Here is a 17,271-nt window from a genome sequence, read left to right on the forward strand (position 1 = left end):
TATTTGGAGGTGGGGCTTTTGGGAGAAAATTAAAGTTGGATTAGGTCATGAGGATGGGGGCCTTATGATGGGATTAATGCCCTTAGAAAAAGAGGAAGACACAGGAGATAGCTGTCTCTCTCTTTGTGTGTACACACTGAGCTAGGCCATGTGAGGACATGAGCAGGAAGAGGGCCCTCACCAGAACCCAACCATGCTGGCATCCTAATCTTGGCCTTTCAGCCACCAGAACTGTGAGGAGTAAATGTTTGTTGCTTAAGCCACCAGTCTATGGTATTCTGTTCTAGCAGCTCAAACGGACTAAGGATATCTATGACCTAGAAATTCTATTCCTGAGCGTATATTACAGAAAAATATATGCAGAAGTCCATAGGGAGACATGAATGAGAATGCTCCTCATAGCAATGTTTCTGGCAGTGGAGTGGAGAGCCAACATAGATGTCCCTCAAAAGAGGAAGGAATGGACAAGTTATACTTGGGATATTCGTTCTAATGGAATATGATGCAGCGTTAGAAACAATTAGCTAGAGATACATATAGCTACATAAGTTGAACTTAAAAGCATAAGGTAAGAAACAGAACGAGGTCTACGGCACAATGCACCATATTCACACACACACACATTTCATAAGGCTATATGTTTCGCAAGAGTACAAACATATACGAGGGCATGATTCAAACACATCCGAGTAGGTGCCTAATTGTGGGAAGGAAATGAGTGTTGGACTCTAGGATGAAAGAAAAATAGAAAAACTGTAGGAGAAAGAACCTTGTCAAACTCAATGATGACAATATGGCCAGAGTCCAAGAATAGAATAAAAGAAAAAATAAAAGCAACCTTCATGAGTGGGCAGTTAATTCTAATCCCTGCCTTTAAGTTGCAGAGCGGGCAGAAGATAATTTAATCAAAATCAGCAGGCTTTAATGCCAGATGCTCTAGGTAGGGAGATGTTTATTCATGGGAGCTGTCTTTCTGTTAGTTTGTAAGATGATTCATATCTCCACCAATATTTAAATTCAGCCATACAGCTTTTGGAGGGATTTTAAGTAAGATATCCAAAACACTAGCTGATAACTAAGGGTGGGAGATCTCAGAATAAACCACTGAGTAGGGGTGGCCTTGGAGAATAGCTTGGAGGAAAGGTTTGTTCTCTACCATGTGCACCACCACAACTGAACATAGGGATATGAGGAGGGTGGCAGTTCGGCTTGGGAAGACTCTTCTCTCTAACCGAGCCATCCTGGCCTCATCATCATCCCCCCCCCCACCCCACCTCATCATCATCCCCCCCCCACCCCGCCCCAGGTGTCAGGAATGGTTCTTTGAAATGTCTGAGCTACATCAACAGACGTGTCACAAGGGCTGCTTTGTGATGGCTAAGTCCCTCCTTAGCCACCATTGGCTGAGGGTACGGACCCTTCATCGTCCTGGGGAGCTGTATATATAGCGTGGTCAGTAGGCCCGGAGTAGACCACTGGTAGGCTTCAATACAGCTGAGGCGTGCCAAAGACTCCTAGAGCCTGATACAGACATGGATCGAAAACCCTCGAGAGCCAAACGGAGGAGGGTGGATGAGGCTCCCTATAACCTCAGACCTAGACGTGGTGGCCACGTAAGATGACCCTACCCAAGCTGTTTTCTTCATGGATTCCCTCTCCCCCAAGAATCCTACCCTCTCCCTGCCTGGCACAAACCCCCTCCTCAGCCCTGACCCCTTCTCATGAAGTCTCTCTTTCCATCAATAGCCCATCTTCTTCTCCCTAATCCAATGTCCTTTTGACCTCACTCTGTTGTCCTTCCAGGTGCTGAAGACAGCCAGGACCGTGACGAAACCCCTTCAAAGGAGTCTGAATAAAAAACCCTCTAAGAAAGCTGTCAACCCTACGAAACAGCAGAAGAAAGCTACAAGACAAACACTCTCCAGCTGTTCTCACAGGCTGGATGAGACACTAAATCAACATCAGAATAATGCAGAGCAGAACCAAGAGGCCGAGCAGAACCAAGAGGCCGCGCAGAACCAAGTGCCATGCGGCAACACCCCTCCAAGTGAAGAGCTGGTGAGCCAGTAAAGCTCAGGGGGAGGCCAGAGACCTCAGAAATATCTGCCAAGTCTGAGGTCTGAGAAATGGCCAACTGTGTAGACACGGAATTTTACAACATCAGGGTACACGGATGCTAATTAAATAAAAATCAACTTGTGAAAATTTCTGTGTGTTTCTGCGAGTTCTCTCATGGTGGGAGCAGGGAAGGAAGGGAAGAGGCAGGTGTGTGAGGAGGGAGGGACGTTGAGTCCTGCAAGGTTGCGGGGGACACTGGCAGAATCACAGTTAACCAGACAGTGGGGATAAGGAATGGGTCAGGACTGAGTGCTGAAGATAAATTTCCTACTTAACACTTGAACCCACAGGCAAGGTGGAAAGGGGCTTGGCGTTTCTGTCTTTGGGGTAGGGGGCTGGACGAGGGGCACGACAAAGTGTACATTGCCAGAACCTATGTGGTTTGAGGTGTGTAGGTGGCAGTATCATCCCAAGAAATAGACAAATCACTTCCAGGCCACCTACGTCATACAAGTGTTTGCTACATCTCACCCTACGATGCCAGCGACTAAAGGTCCTCCAGAGGGCCAAAAATCTCACCCTACTAAAAGTTATTGAAAGCACCCTGAGGACTCAAATAATGGTGGATGGAAGCCACAAACTCAACACTGATCAGCCCACTTTCTAAAGAAACTTAAGGTGGAGCAGTGGCTTCCCAAGGGCAGGGAAGTAAGAGCTGTCTGCTCTCAGTACAGGCAACTGTCTACAAAGAATTCTAAAACAACATCATCTCCCCTCCAAACATCTTTTATCTCTATTCCTTCCAAAGTTCTTGTTGTTTTTTCTCTGAAGAGACGATCCTTTTAAGTGGTTTTATTGAAGTATAATTGACATATAATAAATTGCACATGCTTAAAGTGACCGCTGAATGAGTTTGGTCATATGTGTATACTTGTTAAACCATTACCACAATTATAAGTGGGAAAATACCCATCACCCCCGTAAGTCTCCCCTTACCCCCTGACAATTGCTTCCTCTTGTCCCTCTCTGCACCCCCATCCTCAGATAACCACTGATTTGCTTGCTGTCTCCATAGATTACATGTTCTGGCATTTTATATAAATGGAATCAGTATGTACTCATTTTTATCCAGCTTCTGTTACTCAGCATAGAGAGTCAATGTTCTTGTGTACATCAATATTACATTTCTTTTTAATATTATGATTGTTATTTTGTTGAGAGTTTAGTAGCATTTAAATGATGCCACAAACTTGCTTTAATTTTATTTAAAAATTAAGATCATTGTCAAGCCATGTGCAGTCATAAGAAATAGTAAGATACCTTACACCCTTAACCTAGTTTCTCTCAGTGGTAACATGTTGCATATCTATAGGACAATATCACAATCAGGAAACTGAAATTGTTTTGATCCGTTTACCATATTCAATTTTTCCAGTTTTACATGCACAAGTCTGTGTGCGTGTGTGTATGGTTCTATGCAATTTTATCACCTGTGTAATTTCCTGTGATTATCACCACTACAGTCAAGATACAGAAAGTTTCCATCACAAGGATCTGTCATGCTACTCATTTATAATCACAACTATCTCCCTCTCTCCATGACCCCTGGAATCAGTAGTTTGTTCTTCATGTCTATAATGCTGCCATTAGAATGTTAAATAAATAGAATCATTCAACATATAACCTTTTGTGATTGGCTTTTTACGTTCAGCATAAATCCCTTGACATATATTCAAGTGGTTGTGTGTATCAATTTTTTTTTTTGCTTTCTTTATTGGTGAGTAGTATTCTATGGTATGGATGTACCACAGTTTAACCATTCATTTATTGAAGGACATTTTCGTTGTTTTTATTTTTTGACTATTACGAATAAGGCTGATATGATCGTTCCTGTATAAGTTTTTCTATGAACTTAAAGTTTTCATTTCTCTGAGATAAATGCCCACGAGTACAATTGCTGGGTCATATGGTAATGGCATATTCAGTTTTGTAAAAAAGTTCCATACTTCTCTCCAGAGTGGCTATACTAGTTTACAGTCCCACCAGGTCTTTTGCACTCTCACCAGCATTTGGTGTTATCATTTAAAAAATTGTTTTAAGTGATTCTGGTTCATGTATAGTGATATCTCATTGAACTTTTCATTTGCAATTCCCTGATGGTAAATGTTGAACATCTTTTTATGTGCTCATTTGCCATCTGTATATCCTCTTCACTAAGATTTCTATTCATGTCTATAGCCTATTTTTTTTTAACACTGACAAAATCAGGCTTTCATGAATTTGAACACAAGGCACAGGTTTCCAGGTGCACAGAAATACATCTCCATTTTACGACTGCTTATTAAAAATCTCAATCTTTTATGATAGGGATAAAAGAACAAATTGTTTCTTATTTAAGCAGCAAGACCTTCCTTACTATGACCTTATGGGCTTTTGTTAAGAGCTGATCATCTGAATTTCTAGGACTTCTTGCAATTATATATATAGCATGTATATTATTTCCTTTCTACACCCACCTACCACTAGCTGGTTGTTGCCTCCTAGACCCTGGTGAGTTTTTCTGTGGTTAAATGATGTTTTAGTTTCTGTATAAACACAGAGCCTGTTTGTTGTCTTCTATATATAATATTTTCTTCCTCTGTGTGTCATTACAGTCCCTTTAGGCTTTTGTTTACTCTTCATGAAATAAACGTGGATGCTCGATGCATCCCCTACTTACAAGATGCTGGATCAGGATTCCTATACTTGACATTTAGGATGATCTATTAGGGGCTTATAATGTACATTTCCACTCCTACTACAAATGCAATGGTCTGCCTTATGACAGAGTTATTAACTTTTCTTTATTCTATCACTCCATCCATTTTTGGTCCTTTCCCACAGGGTATGGCAACAGAGTCCAGTCCTTCTAGTATACTATACAACATGTAAGTTTTAACAGTGTATTTAGCCTATAGCTGTCGGTGGTGGGTAGCACTGAACTCCTGAACCTCCCAATCCTAGATCCAGTTGATATTTTCAAACTTAAAGTCATATAAGACAAGAGAAAATTCTACAGCCATACCATAGTGAGGTTTCTGGGGATATTTCTCTATGTTCAGCAGATTTATCAATAATCTCTGGCTTCTCCATTCCTTTGGCAATCAGAAAAAGACAGCCATCGTACAGGAGACTTGACGATAAAGGAACACCTGGCCACTCACTTCACATTGACATAACTAGAAAGGTTCTTGTCCTTTCCCCTCACCCAGGCTCTGGACTCCTAGCTGTACTTGAGCAGAGAGAGTAGTCCACTGAAAATTAATCACTCTGTTGGCTACATGTATTTTACACAAGTTCCTAAAATCTTATGTGTCGTCATATTTCTGAGCTGTATAATTCATGGTTACAATATCTAAATCAGCACAAAGGGAAAATGGCAGTAAGTCTGCTCATGATAGCTGAACCTAGCACTGAAGCTGGGTTCTACAGGGGCCCAGGCCAGTAGAGAGAAGTCTGGAGGGAGCACCTGATTGGAAATGTGGGCATAATGAATCTCTTTAGCAGCATCGTTGACCCCTTTCAAATTAAAATCCTCTGAATCCCTGCCCCTTGGAAAGTAAAAACAAAGGTCAAGAGAAATCACCTGTCCAAAGTCATTTAATGTCTTTGTTTGTTCACCCACATCAGTGAGGGTTGGAGGTCTGCCTGTTTTCTCCTAGTCTTGGCTAAGCCTCAGTTTCTGTTCAGTTGTATTGTGTTCTCCTGACTGGCAAAGCCTTGGTATCCCTAGTCCAGACCAGACGGACTAATGTTAGGGCTGCATGTCTTTGGTCATGAGCACTGAAATTTAAAAAAAAAAAAAAAAAAAAAAAAAGAGCACACTTAGCACTTCCAGTTCCTGAAGAATTTTCTCTAATATTTGAATTCTTGTTGTTGTTGGCCTCTTCCTTTTTAAGCCATTGCATCTCCTTCTTCAGTTCTTGTACTCTTATTAGGAGTTTTTCGGTCTGGTTTCTGTTTACGTCATTTTTAGCAATGAAATGATAACCCCAGGAATAAAGGAGCCATATAGGTCCAACCCATCTGCTTATCGTGGGCCACTGCTATAGCCCATTTTCTAATTGGATTTTTAAATTTTTTCACTGTTGAATGTCAAGAGCTCTTTATATGTTTCAGATACAAGTCCTTTGTCAGGTAATGTGATTTATATTTTTTCCCAGTCTGTAGCTTATGCTTCATCATCATTATAGCATGTTTCACAAAGCAAAAGTCATAATTTTCATGAGGTCCAGTTTATCAATTTTTTCCTTTTATGGATCATGCTTTTGGTGTCTAAGGACTTTTCACCTGGTCTCAGGTACCAAACATCTTCTCTAAGATTATATAGTTTTACATTTCAATGTGTGATATTTTTTCATTTCTGTATAAGGTATGAGATTTGGGCCAAGGTTTTTTTGTTGTTATTTTGTTTTGTTTTTAAACTATGGATGTCCGATTGCTCCAGGACAATTTGTTAAAAAGGGTACTCTTACTCCTTGAATTGCTTTTTCATTTTTGTCTAAAATAGTTAGGAATATTGGTTTGAGGCTATTTCTGGGTTCTTTATTCTGTTCCATTGATATATGTGTCATCCCTCAGCAAACACCATGCTGTCTTCATTATTGTGACTGCATAGTAAACCTTAATACCAGGTATGGTGACTCTTTCCACTTTCTTCTTGTACTCTCTTGGTAGTTTTGATATCAGGGTAATCCTGGCTTCATAAAATGAGATGTGAAATGTCCTCACCCTCTTTGATTTTGTGATAAAGAGTAAATGTCAATGTATAATCTCTGTTTGGTAGAATTTTCCAGTGAAATCATGTGGACATGGGTATTTCTTTTTCAGAACTTAAACTACAAATTCAATCTCTTTATTGGTTATAGGACTAATTACATTGCCTATATAACCTTTTGGGGGGGTGGTAATTTGTGGTATTTCAAAGAATTGATTCATTTCTTGTAATTTTTCACATTTATGAGTTAACAAGAGTATCCACTTATTATCCATTTAACTGACTGCAGGATCTGTGATGACAGTCCCTGTTTCATCCCTGATATTTGTCGTTGTTTTCTCTAATTTTCTCTGTCAGTCTTTCCAAAGTTTTGTCAATTTCATTGATTGTTTTGAATAGAGAAAATCAATGGGGAAAAACTATTTTATTCTTCCTTTCAATTTTGTTGATTTCTGCTCTTTATTTACTTCCTTGCTTTGGGTTTATTTTCTTTTTTTCCTATCTTCTTTAAGTAAGAACTTAGGTCTCTGATTTGAGACCTTTCCTTCTTTCTAATGTAAGCATTTAATGCTATAAATTGCTCTCTTAGTGGTACGTTAGCTGCATTCCACATATTTTGATATGTCTTTTCATTTTCATTCAGCTCAATGTCTTTTTAAAAAAATTTTCCTTGCGACTTTGTCCTTGACCCATGGATTATTTATAAGTGTGTTTAATTTCCAATTGTTTAGAGATTTTCCTGTTGTCTTTCATATTTACATATTTCTAGTTTGATTCCGTTATGCTCAGAAAATATGTTCTGTAGTATTTCAATCTCTTAAATTTGTTGAGGCTCATTTTATGGCCCAGGATGTACATTATCTTGGTATCAATATATGCTCTGAGGACTCTTGAAACAAGTGTGTACTCTGTTGTTGTTGACTCTTCTATATATAAATTAGATCCTGTTGGTCATTGTTTTGTTCAGTTATTCAATCTTTGCTGACTTTCTGCCTAGTGGTTCTATCAGTTGCTGAGTGTTAGGTGTTTGAAGTCCAAGTATAACTGTGGCTTAGTCAATGTCTTCTTTCAGTTCTGTCAGTTTTTGCTTTGTGTATTTGGAAACTCTGCTGTTTGGTTGATACATATTCAGGACAGTTATATCTTTGTGGTGGATTGATGCTTTTATAATAATGTAATATTCCTCTTTGCCCTTAGTAGCTCTCTTTGCTATGATGTCTACTTTACCAGATACTAATATAGTCATTCCTGCTTCTTATTTTTAATTGTGGTAAAATACACATAACAAAATTTGTCATCTTAACCATTTTAAGTGTGCATTTCAGTAATATTAAATCCATTTATGCAAGCAATCTCAAAAAACTGTTTTCATCTTGTAAAACTGAAACTCTATACCCATTAAACAACTCCTCAATCCCCCTGCCTCCATTCAACTTTCTGTCTATGAATTTAGCAACTCCAGCTACCTCATATAAATGGAATCATACAGTATTTGTCTTTTTGTGACTGACTTATTCATTTAGTATAATGCCCTCAAGGTTCACCCATGCTGTAAGAATGTGTCAGAATTTCCTTCCTTTTTTTAAGGCTAAATAATATCCCATTGCATGTATAGACCAGATTTTTAACCATTTATCTATCAACGAATACTTGGGTGGTTCCATCATTTGCCTATTGTGAATACTGCTGCTATGAGCATGGGTATACAAATGTATCTTCAAGACTCTGATTACAGACCCTTTTGTGTATATATCCTGAAATAGAATTGCTGGATCATATAGTAATTCTATTGTTAATTTTTTGAGAAACCTTCATATTGTTTTCCATATTGGCTGCACTAATTTATAGTCCTACCAACAGTACACAAGGGCTCTGCCATCATATCCATTTCCCAGAAGAGTGATTCTGCCCCTCAATCTCTGGTGCAACCCTATTCCTTTTTTTCCCTTAATCTAGCTGAGCCAGGCTGGCATTTTGAAAAGTAATATGTTTTTTTTCAGAATTCAGGGAGAAAATACATAAGAATATGTTAGGAAGCAAAAACTTGCCAAGCTTGGCAAGTTCAAGTTTCTATTCCAAGTACTGTCACTTAAACTTTGCTTCCTATTCCCTCACCTCTTTGCCATCTTTTTTTTTTTTTTTTTTTTTTGCTGTACGCAGGCCTCTCACTGTTGTGGCCTCTCCCGTTGCGGAGCACAGGCTCCGGACGCGCAGGCTCAGCGGCCATGGCTCACGGGCCCAGCCGCTCCGCGGCACGTGGGATCTTCCTGGACCGGGGCACGAACCCGTGTCCCCTGCATCGGCAGGCGGACTCTCAACCACTGCGCCACCAGGGAAGCCCCTCTTTGCCATCTTCTTCACCAAGTGTCAGCCGGCTGCTCACATCACCATCCCCTCAGAGAAATACACGGCAACCATGATTCAACTACATGACTTGGTCTTTTTACTTGGTTTTGGTCTCCTAACAAAGAAACTACTTTTTCCAGAAGCAACTGACAAGATTATTTTTTGTTATCAGTTATCACCACCATTATGAATAATTTTATTCCCTTCCAAATTTCTGATAGCATATCTTGTGTTTTCTCTGATTCATAAACAAATTGTCCATTTTGATTATCTTTACCATGTGCCAAGGCTTGGATTGATTTTAATCTATATTTTCAATCCAATAATTTGTTGCTAAATTTAACAATTCATTTCTCATGGTTCCTTTTGTTCTGTTTGTATTTTTAACTTTTTGAATTGCATCTTCACTTATTTTCATTCATTCTTCTTTAATGATGAAAATTCTTTAGTCTGGATTTTCTCATATGTACAGTTTTCGCTTATTTAATAGTAATATTAGTACCTAAGTACTTACTATGTGCCACTTTTATAAATATTGGGTTGGCCAAAAGTTTGTTCGGGTTTGGCCAACCCGATATTTTACATACATTTATTTAATCTTCCAGTAACCTTATTGAGTAGGAAACTGCAGAGAGGTTTTACGTTTTCTCATATTTACCCAAGATCACACAAGTAGTGGATGGCAGAGCCAGGATTGGAATTCAGGCAATCTGTCTGCAGATACAGTCCTTCAAATCACCATAATTTAAAAAATAATCTATAGCACTTCCTGTGTTTCCCTTTTCCCACAGAAAATTCTGGCTGGGACTTGGTGCCTATTTATGTCATCCTGGTACAAATCAAGATAAATAGCAATATACAATACCCCTGAGTCTTCATAAACTATTAATATCTACATTTTGGAAACCTAACTATTTTTCCACAGGAAGACTATTTCTTTTAAAGTGTCATCATAAGTAGCTTTTTCATGGAAATCTTAATACCAAATAGCAGTTGTTGAATTAGTTTTAAAACCTTCCTTTCTCGCCACTTCTCACTTCAGACTATGTGACCCTAAAACCTTCCCTGAATACCCTCAATACATACAATATATTCTCCAGCTTTTAAGAAAAATTTCTGTTCCATAGTAAGCTCTCAAACATATTTTGAATGAATGTATTATTGCATTGTGAAAAGCAAACTTTCAATGATTGGAAGTGGAGAGATATTTCCAATCTTAAAATAATTTAGACATTTTGCCACTTAAAATTAACTTCCTAACAAATCTCCATCTTGGAGAATTACGAAGCTAATGATCCAGATGTATATAGGTAATATATCCTTCAAAACATCAACAACTTTGCAGAGAAGCTAAACGAAGATTTTTGTGGTGAATAGCAGAAGAGAACCTACCATGGAATGTACAGATTCATAAATCAGTTCACACATGGGATTCAGTTGAATGCGAGTAACAACTCAGCAAACATTAGCTCTTATCTTCATATGTGTATGACAAGATATGGTAAGGTTCAACACTGGTATAATTTTTCTTTTCTTTCACTTAATCTTTGTTCTCTTAGAGGGCTTGTATTTGTACATTATAACGAGAGTGTGATTATTCGATGCCTTTTTAGGATACTATAACTGAAGCCAACTTATTCTATCATTATTACTACCCCAAAATTATAGCTTCCTGACATACTCTAAAAATAAAATTTCTTAAAATTACACATAGGATTGCCTAAAAACCAGTATTTACAAGACTATTTGCAACGTTTTATGTAAATGTCTAAATGGGGAGACCTAGAGATTGATACTTCAATCACATAAAATATGTTGTGAGATTTCTTTCCTACTACTTCCTTTGTGCTGTATTGGGAAATCCCTCTGGTAGTACCATCTAGAAAAACATTTGCTACCCTTCTTTGTCTTTACCATTATCATTTCACTATTTGCTCTATTCCAAGCCAATACTGAACGGAAATTGAAAATGAATATACTCAAAATTAGTCCTTCAACTCATCCTTTTTTTAAAATCAGAGTGGACAGAAACATCAATCAATGCTAAGTCAATAACACTTGGAAGAAAATGTTCTGTTCCTGCTTCCCTAATCATCCTTCTTCTAATTACTTCCTGAACAAAGTCTGACTTTGAGGACGATGATATGACCTTCGTTTTGACTTTATCTCGAGTCAAATCAGAAGTTTCATATATTTGGTATGTCAGCTACCACTACCTGAGAAAGTCATTTTGAAAGTGGCAGTCTAAGTGATTGCCCTTAACCGAGGGCATGGAGACTGTGTCTAAGCTCAGCCCAATGGACTTGTTTCTCACAGCCTCACACAAGTGAAATATTTGGCTGTGGACAGCTGCTACAAATCACTGTCACCCAAACCTGTATGTTGTGGCCTGTTTCTTTCTGGCATGCAGACAGTTATGCCTTATATTGAACCATTTTGAATTGATGGAAATTTCTTATTCATCTTATAGTTTTTACATTTGAATCTCTATACTGCATTTTCTGAAAGAATATTATTCAGAACTTATCCTGAGCACTCCTGTAGTACTTTACTCCATAAATATTCTGTCAGCCAAACAATGTTCCCTGTTTTCAATACCACATCCATTACTCAGACTCAAAAAGGCACTGAAGATAAGGCTCAGCATTCTGTGTGAATCCTGGCTTCTAGTGAGTATTGGCCTTAAACATTTCTCCTGCACTTTGTGGGCATAGGCCTGAGCTTCATCATCCTACCAAGATATTAAAATATGCATATGGGACTTTTAAAAATCACTTTTTAACCATCATAGTGATAATTCGTTCAGAACGAGATATTTATAAAGTCTCAGCTGATGCTCCAAAAAATTATATGTCAATATGGCAAAATAGTAACTTCATGTTGGAAGAACTTAGCTAACACCAACTTAAGTGATTAAGATGAATATCACTAACAAAAGAGAAATTGACATCTAATATACCTACTGATAAGGTGCACTAAGAAGAACACAGCATCTTTTCAGTGTTATTCCTGTCACAAATGTACAACTTAAATCTATCATGAGGAAATATCAGATAAACCAATATAAAGAGATATTCTACAAAATAAGTGGTCTTTATTCTTCAAAAATTTCAACGTCATTAAATACAAAGAAAGGACGAGGAACTGTTGTAGACTGAAGGAGATTAAAGAAACGTTAACTAAATACAATGAATGATCTTAGGTGGGTCGTGAATGAGGAAATGCAACTACGAAGGTTATTATTTAGACAAGGTCAAATTTGACTATGGATTCTAGAAGGATCAGAAAACTTTTTCTGTAAAGGATCAAATATTAAATATTTGTAGACTTGTGGGTCATATGGTACCTGTTGTAACTATTCAATTGTATTGTTGTAGCCCAGAAACAGTCATAGACAAAATGTGGTTGTGTTCCAGTAAAAGTTTATTCACAACAAGCAGCAGTTGTCCATGTTTGACCTGAGACCTAAGGTTTGCAGATTCCTAAATTAGAGAATATTATTATATCAAAGTTAAATCTCCCAATTTTGGTATTACTGTGGTTTATTGTTCTGGGAAATACATCCTAAGGTATTTAGGGATTTAGGTCAATGATTCATAATATGTGTGACTTATCCCTTAAATGGTTTTGGGGGAATAAATACTATATATTTACATACTATATGTATTATTTACACAGAGAGAGAGAGAAAGAAAATGAATGAATGAGTGAAAGCAAGAAAATGTGATGAAATATTGGTGAATTTGGTGAAGAATAAAGGAAATTCCTAGTACTATACTTGCAACTTTCCATAAATTTGAAATTGTGTAAAAATAAAGTTGAACAAAAAATCTCAATTTAAAAAATAAATGTGCACACCAGATGGATGCCTATTTTGTCATTGGTTTTCTAAACCTACATAGTCAATCCATCATTTTAAGCTGGTCTTTTCTGTCACGCATAATAGCTATACTTACATTAAATATTTTAAAAATTATTTTAAAAAATGTCTTCACTCAACATGCAATCTATCTGTGCCTCTGTTTTTGTGACTCAGAGAAATGATCTTAAACTTAGTATTGAGAGGGTATAGTAGAAAGAAATTTGTGGAGTCAGAGGATCTGAATTTGAACTTCATCAGTGTTTCTTATTAGCTACATTTATAGGCAAGTCACTTAACTTCTCAGTTTATTTGTCTATAACTATGTCATAGTGTTGTTCTGAGCATTGAAATGATGAAGATGATGATGCTATAAAATCCACGAAGTGCTATGCACAAGGGAGAGTTCCCCTCATTTATAATGACTAGATTTTCTAAGCTGAAGAGCAAATGTATAATACACCATTGCATTTATGTATGTTTTTAAAACATCAGATGAATATACTTTTACGAAACCAAAAACTTTGAGACAAGATGTCAAACTAACATGGGTTTCCTCTCCAAACCCAACCAGAGGCAACGAAGAAGTCAAGATATTGACAGAACACGATCCTACACTCCACACCTGAAACAAAAGTGTGAGAAATCCTTAGAGACATATAGAAAGTGTTTGGGTCTAAGAATGGAGGGGAAATGACTAATGGAAATTGGAGAGGGTAAAGAACCCAAGGCAGGGGGATAAGCTGGGGTAGATGATTCTCTCTGTAGCCACTAATTTCCTTCACACTGTCCTGGAGAGCCCCAAGATATCGATGTGATCAAGGTGGGCTAAGTCAGACTTGGAGCTGGGAGGCACTTCTCAATTGCACTTACGAACCTAGATGTCTAGTTACTGTCCTGGCACTAGTCTGAGACCACTCAGAGCCCTCATAAAACAAAATACATATGGAAAAAGCAATGAAATAAATAAAAGCACAACCCAAAGAGTGTTCAAACCTGGACACATGGATCTGTACCTGCTATATTAATGTGGGGCAATCAAAAGAGTCTCTAATATTGAATAAACAAAAAATACCAAAGATATCCTGCTTTTTAAAAGATATACTTAAAAATAGAAAACTGTTGTAAGTAAACGTATGGGGAAATAAATGAGGCACATATAAACCATAAGATTTAACAGTACACAGAAACAAGTTCTTTGAACATGGTACGACTGAGGCAGGTTTTAAACATGACCACAGATTATTAGGGACTCCTTCATTCGAGAGGTGAGTGCTATTTCCCCTCTCCTTGAATCTGGGCTAGATTGGGACGGCTTCAGCAAAGAGTCTCACAGATGCCACTCTGTGTGCCTTTCGACTGAGTCATAAAAAAGTCAAGCAGATTCTGAGTCTCTAGGTCCCTTAGAATACTTGCTCTCTGGATACTTCCTCTTGGAACCCAGCTATCATGATGTGAGAAGCCTAAGCCAAATAGAGAGCCCATGTGTAGTCACTACAGTCTACCGTCCCAGCCCCAGTCATTGAGTCTTCCAATCTGAGGCCTCAAATATTGTGGAGCAAAGACAAACCATTCCTCCTGTGACTTGTCTAAATTGATGTCCCACAGCAATCTTCAACATAATAAAAATGGTTGTCTTATGTAGCAATACATAACTAAAACAAAAAAAACTCTTAGAATAATAATAAAGGCATGATAAAAATCTTCTGTGTCTTGAGGAAAAATACACCAAATAAACCACGCATTAACTAATAAATTCTAATGTACATGATGAGATCCTTTGACCTTAAGAACAACAGAAGTAGTATCTGTCAAAACTGTGGAATATATCTAAAGCACAACTTACAGAGAAATTTACAGTTTTGAATATTTTTATTAGACTATGTGGAAAAAATTAAAAAACCATTCAACTAATTCAGCTTGAAGAAAATATCACAGAGCAAATCTGAAAAGAAGGTTTAAAATACAATTAAGGGCAAAGCAAATGAGACAGAAAACAAAATATGAGAGAATTAACAAAACGAAAGCTGATTCTTTGTAAAGACAAATAAGAAATATATTTATGCATTACTCACCAATATAGCTAACATAATCAGAAAAACAAAATGCAGTAAACAAAATGGAGATCAAAAAGTGAGCTCATATACTTATTACTGGGCCTGGCCAGATGATCCAGGATAAACTCCCTATTTTAAAGTCACTGATAAGAATGTTAATTACATCTGCAAAGTCCATTTTGGCCTGCAATTCAACATATTACTGAGAAAGAAGAGAGAGAAAAGGCCACAGGGGCCAAAATTCTGCCTACCACACTTCCCATGTCCACATGAGCTATCAGATTCCTTAAATTCTTCTAATGTCTATCTTGTAAGCATCTCATCAAAAACTTCTGATCCTCTCTCATGAGGGTTAAATGTTTGTGCTGTCATCTATTGTGATTTTTTCGTATCTTTAGATCTTTAAAAAAGCTCTGTGTTTTACTTTTGTATGACCCTCTGCTTTTCTGTTTGGGAAGCTGAGGACCACATCTTACTTTTCTCTGCAGTATCTCCAATATCTAACATTGCAATCAGTGCCCTGTGCCTAGTCTGTAAATGTTTGCTTGGTAAGGAGACAGTGTTGCTTAATGGGCTTTTACTTAAAGCAGACCTGCGTTCAAATGATGGCACTGCTACTTATTAAGTGGATAAAGAGCTGTAGGATGTGTAAGTTATCTCAACTTTCAGTCTTACATCCTCAACCATAACATAGGGATAATGCCACCTCCCCCTTATAAATAGCCATTATTAAATGAGAAAACATAGGCACGTTAATTCTGTCCTTCAAACATTTTTGTTTTCTTCTAATTGTCAAGCCATGTGCCTCCTAATGGATGTTTAGCAGTAAATAAGACAAGCTGTCTCTTTCCTCATGGAGTTCACAGTCTAGAAGGGGAAATATACAGTTAAAGTACTGTGTATTTTTAATGTGTGGTATATGAACCAAACTGATTCTCTTTGAGTCAGTGGCCCATATATGGGAAATACCAGTGAACCCCATGTAAATTTGCAAGTTTGCCTAGCAATATTTCCAGAGAATGCCTAGCACACTCTGTTCTGCACCTGATTGTTCTCCCCTGACCTACCATGTGTTTATCTAGTCAACTTTCACTAGTTAATGACTCTCTCCACAGTCCTTTTGGATTAATGTTTCTAGTCTACTGTCTGTTTGGTTCTTAATCTCAGCTTCAATCCTTAATGTTGCTTTGCAAATCACCCTTTTTCCCATGCTCTGCCGGAAAAGGGCTTTTCGTCCTCAAACTACAGTCAAACCCATCTCTGGGATCTGTCAGGGAGGAAATTTCCCCCTTCCCTCTCTTGAGTTCTTGTGGCTGGACTAACAGTAAAATTGATGCAAGGCAAAACAAATTTTAATTCATGCATATGGAGGGCCCATTTGGAACCTCAGAAGTGGCCAAAGTAGGCAGCTTTTATACTTTTTAGAAAAAAAAAGAATACAATTGTGAGGAATTGACAGGACCAAGAAACTTAGGTTTGGGTACCTTATTAGTGAAAACTCTAAACAGAGTTTGGGCTTGGGGTAGTTTGTATATATAGGTTTCTTGGCCCCAATTCCCTATCTTTGGTGATAAGGGTGTCCTTCTACCTCCAGATGCAGGGAGAGCACCTTTCATGAGAGATTTATTTCCTGATTTCAGGGAGACATAAAGCAGGTCAGAGTGCCTCTCCTGCATTGGCTGTTTATTAAATAACTTTAATTCAAAATAATCAATATGTCCTTGAGGCACATTTTGGGGTGGCCTACCCTGGGCCCCAGCAGACCTTTCAAGGCTTAGGGCCTCAAGTTTTATAGAGAAATACTGACCCTTGGGACAGAAATGCAGAGTTTCCATTTCTCTTATCCTGTACGGCTTAATGGATTTTTGTTCCCTCCCCCATCCTTCCTTCCTTATTAATCAAGACAAACTTAAATTTGAACCCTTGGCTCATAGCACGAGAGAAAGTACCAGAAGATCTCATGGACTCCTTCCTCCAGGCACTTTAAGCACTGGTTTCATGTTGTTCCATCAGCCATATTTGCACCGGACAATTTTGCCTTGTGGTCCACAGAGATGACTCCACTCAAATCTGATTTGATGTGACATTCACCATTTCTGGAGAATCCATTTGAGATGTATCCATTTGAAGAGTGTTGCTGTATTTATTTAAAAACTGAATCTGAAGATAAGGATCCCCCTACATGTCCTTCTTAG

At 37.9% G+C, this 17,271-nt stretch overlaps 1 pseudogene; it reads right to left on the reverse strand.

The window, feature by feature from the left end:
• Positions 1–3,921: 3,921 nt before the first annotated feature.
• LOC101323199 (tRNA pseudouridine(38/39) synthase pseudogene) overlaps positions 3,922–17,271 on the reverse strand; it is a 37,035-nt pseudogene continuing 23,685 nt past the window's right edge.

Source organism: Tursiops truncatus, chromosome X (assembly GCF_011762595.2).
Source record: "Tursiops truncatus isolate mTurTru1 chromosome X, mTurTru1.mat.Y, whole genome shotgun sequence".
Lineage (NCBI taxonomy): Eukaryota > Metazoa > Chordata > Mammalia > Artiodactyla > Delphinidae > Tursiops > Tursiops truncatus.